This window comes from Sebastes umbrosus, chromosome 2 (assembly GCF_015220745.1).
Source record: "Sebastes umbrosus isolate fSebUmb1 chromosome 2, fSebUmb1.pri, whole genome shotgun sequence".
NCBI lineage: Eukaryota > Metazoa > Chordata > Actinopteri > Perciformes > Sebastidae > Sebastes > Sebastes umbrosus.
This window is the reverse complement of record NC_051270.1, coordinates 3,019,806-3,027,914: the sequence shown is the minus strand read 5'-3', so window position 1 is coordinate 3,027,914 and position 8,109 is coordinate 3,019,806.

Sequence of the window (8,109 nt, the reverse complement as noted above, 5' to 3'; positions counted from 1 at the left end):
TAGTAACCAACAAATGTTGACTTGCTGACAACATGAGCTGCAGCGCCATAAATCTGCATCCGACAGCCAGCAGCACTCAGCAGAGTGCCGGTTTATCACGCAGGTTATACACAGGTCTCGTTTCTTAATAACACTTGTGTTTGCAATCAAATGCTCTGACGGAAAAAAAAGAAAAAAGTAATCTGGTTTGTGTGGCTGTTGCAGGACTGGAATAAACCCACAGTTGAAGCTGGTGCTGCTACTTTCATTGGAAAAGAGATGGCACTGGGCTCGGTTTTTAGTTTGGATAAAATCTAGTGCACTGTTGCTGGTTTCTCAAGATAACCAACCCTGCCTTTAAGACTACCACTAGAATATTTCTCTCAAGTAGAAATACAGTTGCTTAACATAAGGTACAAATTGATCTTGGAGCTGCAATTTCTCCGTCTTCTTCCCAGTTGTGTTGTGAAGAGATTCATCACCATCAAGGTAAAGGGGAATGTAGTCCAGCATTTAGTTCAGCCTGGACTCACCAAACAGCGTATCTCACGTGTACGCCATGTAGTCTGTACTGACTGCAATGTAAACACATCCACGTGAATATGCTACGCTCAGAGCTATGTATGTACAATAAAAAGTGAGAAATATGAGAAATAATATATTTATGGCGGGCGGGAGGGGAGGTATCGAACCATCCTGGTGAAAAGGGAGCTGAGACGTAAGTGACCGAAAGAATGAGATCGTGGATACAAGCGGCCAAAATGATCTTCCTTCGCAGGGTGGCTGGGCTCAGCCTTAGAGATAAGGTGAGGAGCTCAGACATCTGGAGGGAACTCAGAGTAGAGCCGCTGCTCCTTCATGGCGAAAGGGGCCAGCTGAGGTGGTTCGGGGATTATAGATCTTGTCTGGCCTGGGAACGCCTCGGGGTCCGCCAGGAAGAGCTGGGAAACGTTGCTGGGGAGAGGGATGTCTGGAATTCCCCGCTTAGCCTGCTGATCCCGCGACTCGGCCCCGGATAATCGGAAGAAAATTGATGGATGGATGGATGGATGGATGGATGTGAGGTGGATGGGTCCAACAAACACAGGACTTTCAACCAGGACCGGTGTTCATTTCCCAAAGTGTTGTTGAGTTATTCTGAATGTTAGTGATGTTTCTGACGTGTTCTCCGTACTTATGATACGTTGTTTGCGTAAGTATTTTACTTACTTATATTAAGCTCAACCATGTTTTTCCTAAACCTAACTAAGTGGTTTTGCTATCTAAACATAACCGCGAACATTTTGTGGCGTTAAATGACACATGAAAAGCCTAAAATACGTTATCATGACCTGCAGAGATCTCCTTAAAATGTTGTGCTATTTATACAGCGTCCCATGAGATCAGGTTTTTATGAGTCCATGCAGTTAGACGAGGGTTGTAAATTATTATAAATTCATTTAGTCAGATCTGTAACAGTTGACTATCAGTTCATAAATGTTATAGTGATGTTTCTGTCAGCAGTAAGCGTCTCCTCTGTATACATATATGTAATATATACAGTATATAATGATTAGTTCAGGGCTCTGAGGTCTCTGAGCTTGTCTCAGCTTGTAGAGACAGTTCCCTCTGCCCTCCCTTTACTTCCATCTTTACTGAACACTTCTCTGTTTAGAGCTGCGTGTGGTTACTGAGAAACAGATAGCAGAGTGTTTACAGTAATCATCACATTCATGCACGTACGCTCTCTCTTTCTCCGTCTGTGTGTGTGTGTGCTGTTCTGTAATAAGAGGCCTCTGAGCCGAAGAGGCACTTTACCACTCCTCAAAGACATTAATGGGGAGGTTGGAGGGGGGTGGGGGGTAGTTTTTACTGAGTTTGGCAGCCTGCCAGTATGAATGGTGAAACTTGATGGGTGGACCGGGTTTCACACACCGGCGCTGATGAAAGACTGCCGGTGGTGGTGTGAAAAATCATATACATTACTTTAACACAGCTGCAGGCGGGAAGTTCTATGTGCTTTAGCTTGTTGCCGTCTGAAAACCTCCAATTTAAATCCAACGTTAAACATTGTAGCGTACCTGGCCGTGTTGTAGTACTCGAGAGATCAGTCTTGGTCTCGACACCGGTTTCAAGACCACTTTTTGAAGGTCTGCGGGCATATCAGTAAATTGGCTTTGCATTGTCTGATTTATTTGTTAACATCATTATTGTGATTGCTCATAGAAAACAAAGAGAAACTCCCAAAGATTCACCTCTGCAATGCAATTTAGTTATTTTATCAAGACATTTCTCCTGGTTCACTTATACATAGACACATATAGAGTATATATGGCAATAAAAGAAGTGAATAAAGAAGAATCTTCATTTGTTTTTTGTGGGTGTTTTTATGGGAATGTGGGTCTTTCAGATCTATTTGAGGAGGGCCTCACTGGTTTCCAAATGTTATGTTAAGTGTGTGGGTGAAGTTTAAGGTTTATTTGAACCCAAACAAGATAAGTTAATTTCAAGTATACATCAGAAACTCACCTCCTATATGAAAACAACACAATAAAAGGATGCAGATACCTTTTGTTGAGGTTCACCCAGCGTTCTTCATCTTCTAGAAAAATGGAAAATCATACTTTGAGAGCTTGTTATTGGTTCAAATGAACAGACAATGAACTACACATCAATCATTTCCTCACCAGGATGCGTTTTTTGGTCTTAAAATATGTAAATGTCCTCTTGCTGGTCAGAGCCTTTATAATAACCTTTATTAATGTTCTAATGATAAATGATCTGTTCAGAAGTTAAACTGTCAGATTGAGACTCCTGCTCACTCTCCAGCAGCTGTCACTCATTTACACTAACGAGCTCGTTAACAGCAGAGTGACAGGAGGTGATGTCAGATACGGAGATTGTTTATAGATGCAGACTCACCTTTAAACAACAAAAACATAAAGTCCATTCTCTGTCTTCTAAAACACTGTAATGACACAGAGAGATGTTCCTTCTAAACCATCTTTCGATGATTGTAAATATTTCAAACACTGGCATGTGCATCAACATTTCCCATTTAAATGAAGTTGTTTGACTTATTTTCAATCATAACATCTTCCCACTTTACACAGCGGTAAAGTGAGGTGAGAAACTTTTTTCTGCATCACATTGAAATGAAAGTACTACTAACATCAGTATCAACAGTAACAAGTGAAGATGACACCACAGTGTAATGTGCATGTCAGTCAGCTGTAATGAGGTACTCACCAGAGTTAATTCGTGGCAGTACAGTATAAAGCAGAGGTGTGGGCTCAAGTCACAAATCTGATGACAACATTTTGACTTTGATACTTGATACCTTCCCTCCCAGGCTCAATTATGTTAATTATATTAAGTATGTTAGCAAGTCGACACTTAATTTCCCAGATCCACCTGTTTGAACCGATCCGACAGCATCCAATCAGGTTGCAGGAGAAAACCATGAAGAACTAGTGTTACATTACTAAGCGCCAGTTGAAAATATGATACTAAAGATAATTTTGTTTGTGTACAAAGATTAAGTGGTGGTCATCAAAAAACTAATTGCAATATGCAAAACATGCAGATTGAAAATTACAGACGGAGAAGCAGATGGCATTACATTTTGTGAAGAGCGCATTATGACTTGGGACTTGTCAAAGATGAAACTGTATAAATAGATTCAAGATTCCTTTTATTGTTACATCTCAATATACAGGTATAAGAGAATACAATTATTGTGTTTAGGCTCCTCGACATAGCAACATAATAGCAATAAAAACTAACATTAAAAAGACATTAAAAGGCAACAATGTTATAAAATATAATAAAAATAATATTAGTATATTACTATACTATTATTATTATTACTTTTTTTTATGCAGATCTGAAAACAGATGCTAACATTAACCAAAAAAAAAATAACTTGAGCGGAGATACACGCTCTCAAAGTGCCATTTTCGTCTTTGCATGTCTGTAACGAGACAACATGCAGGTCTGGGCAACACATACAGGTGATTAAAATCATCAAGTGTCATCAAGGATTAGGGGTGGAAATGGTAATCATCTGTATCGGCATATTTGTGTAATTTAGTAAACACGAGACTCTCTTGAGGAGACTGATTTAATTATATTTCATTGTATTCCAGATGTGGTTCAGCTGAAAAAAGATAAAAGAAGAAAAAGGTGTGAAGGTTGTCTACATAAGCAACAGCCTGGCACCGTCCCAGCATGCATCATGGGTGGTATTTGAAGTGGAGCTGTTTGTGCCCGCTGGATGACATGACAGGTTTTTATGTTGTGAGACGCTGCAGGCACTTCCTGCTTTCACCTCGAGCTGTCGCCCGTCACCTGGGCAACACATTGGCGTACACGTGGACGTGATGTTACGACACGCTGGCTTAATGGCTGCAGCAGAATCACGTAGAGAGCAGGTTTGATATACGGGGTTCATAAAATTCATAAAATAAAGGAGGCGTAGCGGCTCTGATTTACAGCAGGCAGGAAGGTATGAGACAATTACACAACAAACTTCTTCTCTGACCCCGAGTCTGTAGTCAAGCAGCTATGTGTTGTCCAAACTCATCATAAGAGCTATTCATTACACGCAAACCACCGCGGTCATTTCACCAACCGCTTTCCCATGGGAGAAAACAACACACGCAAAAAAGCCACTTAAAGCTTCCAGTAAATACCATCCAGTGAGTTTACTGGACTGTTTGAATACTGTAAAACAGCCTGAACATCTGCAGCAGGAGTTTATGTACAGATAACAAACAGTCACATGCTGCTTTCAACCGGCTGGTTACAGGAAATGTTACAATACAACATTTCTTTTTAGTTTAGTTTAGTCCCACGGGGTTTTTTCACAGTTTTAGAGAGCACATTTGAGATTGTGAAAATCTGATGTCAAAACCAAATGCAGTCTAGAAAACCTTAAAGTGGTTGTTGTGGTCCACGTCAGAGGTAAAATGATCCGCTCCACACAACAAAAGTACGACTGTCAATCAATTAAAATATTTAATCGCAAATTAATAAATTTTTCTATCTGTTCAAAATGTACCTTAAAGGTAGATTTGTCAAGTATTTAATACTCTTATCAACATGGTAGTGGGGAAATATGCTGCTTTATGCAAATGTATGTATATATTTATTATTGTAAATCAATTAACAACACAAAACAATGACAGATATTGTCCAGAAACCCTCACAGGTACTGCATTTAGCATAAAACAATATGCTCAAATCATAACATGGCAAACTGCAGCCCAACAGGCAACAACAGCTGTCAGTGTGTCAGTGTGCTGACTTGACTATGACTTGCCCCAAACTGCATGTGATTATCATAAAGTGGGCATGTCCGTAAAGGGGAGACTCGTGGGTACCCATAGAACCCATTTACATTCACACATCTAGAGGGCATAGGTCAAGGGACCCCTTTGAAAATGGCCATGACAGTTTTTCCCTCGCCATAATTTAACTTTGGAGCGTTATTTAACCTCCTTCATGACAAGCTAGTATGACATGGTTGGTACTAATGGATTCTTTAGGTTTTCTAGTTTCATATGATGCCAGTATCTTCACTCTGGCTTTAAAACTGAGCCCGCTTCAACCTAAAGATCGCAAGTTGCATTCATGCGTTAAAGAAATTAGTGGCGTTTACACGTTATGGTGTTAACTTTGACAGCTCTGGTTCTCACCTCATTATTTTAACACAAACCATGATGTTTTTTCTAACCTTAACCAAATAGTTTTTTTGCCTAAACCTAACCAATCATTTCACAACGTTAACCACATGGCATTGTGTGTTTCTCCAAGCATGAGGCTGATATGAGACGTTGGTTTGGTTCAGAGTCGTCAACATTCAACGTATCTGTTGTTGGCAGAAACGTACAATGCCAAAAAAAATTCTGGCAGCTGGGACTGGAGGACAATATGAGGACGGTCAGAGTGGGAACATTCACTATGAACTAAAGTCTCGAATTAAGTAAGAAAACAGCAACACAACAATTTCAAGGCAAATGATTTGTCTTGTAGATCATGTTAGTATAAAGTTAACTTCATTTTCAGAGAGAAAAAATACATTTCATCAGCCGTAATATTTTATTTTATTCAGATTTAGCTCAACGTTTTGTGAAACTGAGTTGTGAATCTGCATATTTGTAAGATGAGTGATATTTGAGGATCCCTTCCACTCTGAAGTCGTAAACGTGTGGCTTTCCCTGTAAATTCACACTGACCTGTAAGCCGTCAGACTCGGTCTAAACAAGGCGTCTGGATGGGAAACATCTGCTGCGTCTGTCCGGGCTGACGTTATCTCAGCGTCTCTCCTTCACATGTGAAGTCCACGCTTCAGTGCAGGCTGCCTCCTGTCCGGCACGCTGGATGTTACTGCATGAACAATAAATCACACACATAGATAAACACCTTGGGCTGCTGAGGTTGCACAGATGCAGCGGATAAGTTGTGTTTACGTCAGTGGCACGGTAGTCTGAGAAACACTAATCAACATCTCAATACAAACATGGTAGATGGAACATAGACCAGCGAGCACAGCTGCAGAGTGTAAAAATAACTCCACTTTACTAAATGAAATCACAAACACGCAGTAAACAGTCATCCCTGACTCGCTTATTGCCAACAGATGTTCCCACTGAGCAGAAAATGTGATTCAAACTTGTTGGCTGAGAATAACTCAACACATAAAGCATGTAAAGAAAACCAGCACCGACCACATCCAAGCCTCCATTCACAGGGCTGACCGCAGATCAGATGCTGCCGCTGCTCCTCCTCCTGTTCTGGGAATAAATGAGGTTTATTTGAGCCCGTTCAGCTCTGATCCCGCTGCTGTTGTTAGTGGGATTAAAACTATTTCAGTCACTCGCAACAGCAGAGGTGTGACCGCGCTGCCATCTGAGTAACAGCAGGCTAAAAATACAGATCACAAACATAACGGTAACTGAGGAGTTTTAGTTGATACGGTGATTAGATGTTCCGATGAAACTCATCTGTTGAATGACTGTTTGGGGTGTGGAAATACTGTGGTTCAACTCTTGGATGGATTATGAAATTTAGTGGTTTTCCAGCCCTGTCTCTTAAAAATTACAGCGTTGGATCCCTATGAGAGTGTCTCAGTGGTGCATGAAGCCAAAATGGCTCGACTGCCGAGTGATAAAGAACCCAGATCATCCAGCATCTTCCGCATCCATTGGGCCCATAGAGCAGGCGCAGTAGCGTTTCCTTTAACTCCGCCTCCCAGCCCTCGCTCCAGCCTCGGTCTGGGTCTCATTCACATGAACGGAGGAAGGAAAATAACTCTGGATTCAGCTATTAGTGCATTTTACAACTTTTAGGACCTAATGATTTCAATAAGGGCTCTTCCAAGTGTTCATACTGGGAAGTTGATTTACATCGACAAAAAAAATATCTGCTGAGTTACAGACGTCTCTTTCCCAATGTAAGTCTATGGGAAAAAGTATTTTTGGCCCCAATGGCATCATGTGACGGACACGGAGGTTGTAGTACCGCCGTTTGGCCACTTCTTGGGGGTTTGGGAAGCACTAGTACACAACTGAACAGGATCATACCACAAGTTGCGAATACGTGTGCGAAACTCGCTGCCTGATGACCTCTATCCTAACCTTAACCATCTCTCAAGAGTTTCACAACTTGTAGGTTACCTTCTAGACATGACCATTGAACAACACCCTTAATCATTAACTATCTTGATTACATTACTTTGTTAGTACCTAAGTCCTTTAAGACAAAATATGTCTGTATGTATTTGAAACATTTACCAGAAAAAAGCACCAATCTTGGGTCGTGTCTAGAAGGAAGCCCACAAAATCTGATCTGAGATCTGCAAACACTTGCAAAAACTCCTGTGAGACTCGCTGCCCAACGACCTATCCTAAACTTAACTATTCGAGATCCATGCCTAACCTCAACAATCTTCGCGAGAGTTTCTCCAGTTTGCGGGTTTCCCTTCTAGCCACTACCCCAATCCTGTGTGGTTTGTACCAATGCAGCATCTTCTTCCTCTCTCTCTGATGGAATATGGGCTCACTGTTGCCTCCTGTGGCTGATTGGAGAACGCTTCCTGCAATAACGCAGTTTTCCAATCGGTCACAAGAGACAGCAAAGAGTTTTATA